A 4,249-nucleotide genomic window follows, 5' to 3' on the forward strand; every position below is an offset into this window, starting at 1 on the left:
AGTTTCTTGAAAAGTAAACTACTCCTGGTGAAGATGCTGTTAAAATTGCTGAGATGACAGCAAAGGATTTAGAATATTACATAAACCTAATTTGATAAAGCAGTGGCAGGGTTTGAGAGAACTGATTCCAATTTCAAAAGAAGTTCTATTGTGGGCAAAATGCTATCAAATAGCATTGTGTGCTACAGAGAAATTGTTCATGAAAAGAAGAGTCAATTGAAGTGGGAAACTTTATTGTTGTCTTAAGAATTTTCCACAGCCATTCAGCAACCACCTTGAGCAACTGATCAGTCAGCTGCCATCAAAATTGAGAGGCAAGACCTCTTGCTGGTGGAGGCACCAGCAAAAAGATTACAATTTGCTGAAAGCTCAAATGATAGCATTTTTAGCCATAAAATATTTTAATTAAGGTATATACATTGCTTTTTAGGCATAATGCTATTGCATACTTAATGGACTACAGTATAGTGTTAACATAACATTTATATGCACTGGGAAACAAAAAAATTTATTTAACTCACTTTTTTTCTATGATATTCACTTTATTGCAGTAGTCTGGAACCGAAACTGCAGTATCTCTGAACTAAGCCTATATGTTCCTTTTACCTTTCAGCCAATAGTGTTTAGCATAACAAGTTTTTAAATGTATTTTATTATTTTTATGGGGTTCCAAGGTAAAAATTTGGATATCAATGAAAAAAAGCATAATGAACATTATTGATAAAGAGATCAATTATAAATGCATCAGGAATGAGACCCACTATATTAACTAATTATTGCTGCATAACAAATCACCTCAAAACTTGGTGGCTTAAAACCACAAATATTTATTATCTCACACTTTCTGTGGTTCAAAAATCAGGATTCATCTTAATTGAGTTTCTGGCTCAGTTGTCTGACAAGGCTGCAGTCAAGGTGACAAACAGGGCTGCCTTCATCTTTTAGCTTGACTGGGTAAAGATCCACTGCCAAACTCACTCTTACGGGTGTTGGCAGGATTCAGTACCTCACTGGTTTTGGACTGAAGTCTTCAGTTTCACTAGCTATCAGTAAGAGACCACCCCTAGTTCCTTGCCATGAGCACTGCCCAACATAATAATTTGCTTCATCAAAGTATGCAAGTAAGAAAAGTCAAAGAAAGAAAGAAAGTTTGCAAGCAAGATAGAAATGGTAACTTTTTTCTAATCTCCGAAGTGGTATGCATTCACTTTTGCCATATTTATTCATTAGAAGCAAGTCACTAGGTCCAGCCATACCCAAAGGGAGGGGATTACATAAGGACGTGAATAACCAGGAGGTGGGGATCATTGGGAACCATTGTAGTAGCCTCCTACCACATTCACAGATCCAGCCATTGGAATTCCAGTAGATTTAGCCATTTGGGATATAATCCTTTTTTATATATACATACAGAATTTTACTTAATTTTTATTAAAATATATTAAACATAAATTTACTTGAATTTAACAAAAGAAAAGTAATTGACAGTATGACTAAGATTTCTGTAAGTGTGTATTACCAGGAAAATTTTAATATAATTTTAATATTACCAACAATATATTGTGTAAAATATCTTCTAAGTTTAAAAATATGCAAGTTATTATAATACCACATTTTAATTTTATATTATTTACTGAGTAATTATGTGTAATTTAGTATCTTTGCACCATTTTACCTAGTTTCTCATTAATTTTGCTATTTGTAATGTTTTATTACAATTATTGTGATCAATTTCCAAATTTATGGCATTTACATTTTTAAATTTAAAGATAATTCCCAAAAAAATTTTTAGTGGATTAAAAATGAATGGATAAAAAGATGTGGTATATATATAATGGAATATTATTCATCCATCAAAAAGAATGAAATCTTGCCATTTGCAATGCTCTGTCTCTACAATGCATTCAATGTAGAGACAGAAACATTAACGGGTGCATCAGGCTAGCATATGATATCCCTCAGGGGATCAAACCATGGTACTGTAAAACAAAGGAGCTCCTTTGCATATCTCTTGAATGATAAGGCAACAAATCAGATGATGAATAAGAGTGCCAACTCAGCAAAGTCATACGCTCTCCACACTATTATAGAATCCTCTACCACTGAAGATAATGGGAAATACATTTTCAGATAAACCACACTCTTGATTTTCATTTGAAATTTTTTTCAATTGCTTCATTGGCTGAATCTTTCACCAGAATTGCCAGCAAGGCATCAGACTAGGAAGTGTGTGAGATACAGGTATAACCAAGAGCCAGCTTTGAAAGAGCGCGGTCCTTATGGGAAGGAAGCTCTGTTTCCAGCAGACTCCAATACAGGAAAAATGGTGACCAGGGCTGCACTTCTATAAACACTGAAACCCTGTTCCTCAAAGTAGGTCCAAGGTCCAACAGCAAGGCTATCCACTGCGAGCCTATTAGAAATGCAGAATCTCAAATTCATTTCAGAATTACTGAATCTGAATCTGCATTTTAACAAGATCCCAGGGGATCTGATACACAATAAAGTCCAAAAAGCACTCCTGTAATGGCACTTTGAAGAGCTCTGAGAGATCCATGGAGAGGGAGACTTCGTTCAGCCAGAGGAATTAAAGACCGTTTCATATAAAGAAGATAACATTTGCGGGCGCCTGGGTGGCTCAGATGTTAAGCGTCTTCCTTCGGCTCAGGTCATCATCCCAGGGTCCTGGGATCGAGCCCCACATTGGATTCCTGGCATAGCAGGGAGCCTGCCTCTCCCTCTCCCTCTGCCTCTCTCCCTGCTCATGCTCTCTCTCTCTCTGTATCTCTGTGTCTCAAATGAATAAATAAAATCTTAAAAAAAAAAAGATAACATTTGAGTGGAAACTCTTGAGGTGTGGTATAATTTCAACAGAAAGATAAGACTTTTCTTTGTGGAAGAAAAGAGTTCAAGCATTGACAATAGTCTAGTGCAGGAAAGTGGACTATTTGTTTGGGAGATGAAAAATGAACACACTGTTAAACTGAAGCCAGATTACAAAGGGCTTTTGAGTATTTGCTAAGGGAATTTTTACTTTATTCTGTTAGCAGTAGAGAGACACTGGAAGTTTTCAAGCAGAGCACACAAACAATAAGAAAAATTACAGGGTGGCTGTGTGGAAGATGTATTGGCATGAGGAGAGGTCAAAGACACACAGTTGGGAGTGATTAATATGGATAGACACAGAGTTAGAAGTATAGTTCAGGGATGAGGTTAAGCAACCTTGAAATTCTAGAGCAGTACTAATGGAAATAAAGGAGAAGTGATGGAAGTTAGAGAGATGGAATCCTTAGCTCTTAGTAAGCATTAGAGTCTTTGTGCCTGAATGATGGGGAGAAAAATGATGTCATTCAGGGAGATGAGGTCATGGAAACATGACCAGATTTTGAGAAAATGAAGATGAGCTTGTCTTTGGCCATGAAATAGTTGCTGAAAATTTTGAGAATGTCATTTGCAACGACGTGGATGGAACTGGACAGTATTATGTTGAGTGAAATAAGTCAAACAGAGAAAAATATGTATCATATGATCTCACTGATATGAGGAATTCTTAACTGTAGGAAACAAACTGAGGGTTGCTGGAGTGGGGGGTGGGGTGGGAGGGATGGGGTGACTGGGTGATAGACACTGGGGAGGGTATGTGCTCTGGTAAGCGCTGTGAATTGTGCAAGACTGTTGAATCTCAGATCTGTACCTCTGAAACAAATAATGCAATATATGTTAAGAAAAAAAAGAAGAAGAAGAAGAAGGTAGCGGGAGGGGAAGAATGAAGCGGGGGAAATCGGAGGGGTAGACGAACCATGAGAGACGATGGACTCTGAAAAACAAACAGGGTTCTAGAGGGGAGGGGGTGGGAGGATGGGTTAGCCTGGTGGTGGGTATTGAGGAGGGCACATTCTGCATGGAGCACTGGGTGTTATGCACAAACAATGAATCATGGAACACTATATCTAAAACTAATGATGTAATGTATGGGGATTAACATAAGAATAAAAAAAATAGCCTTTCATGCTCCCTTCATGCACCACTATAACCGTTCTGGTTTTGCAACTCAGAGGACTTCCCCTGAGGAATCCAGCCAGATGCCTGAAGAAGTGAGTGCATCTCAATCCAATCAGCAAAAGTTTTAACCCCTCTTTTTTCTGGTGCAAGGTACCCAAATGGAAGAAACCCTTTGATAAGTAAATCACATCCTTGTAATTCCTAAGACAGCTCTTGACTCCAATTTCATGTTGGACAAATTGAGTAA

The sequence above is a fragment of the Neomonachus schauinslandi genome, chromosome 8 (assembly GCF_002201575.2).
Source record: "Neomonachus schauinslandi chromosome 8, ASM220157v2, whole genome shotgun sequence".
NCBI lineage: Eukaryota > Metazoa > Chordata > Mammalia > Carnivora > Phocidae > Neomonachus > Neomonachus schauinslandi.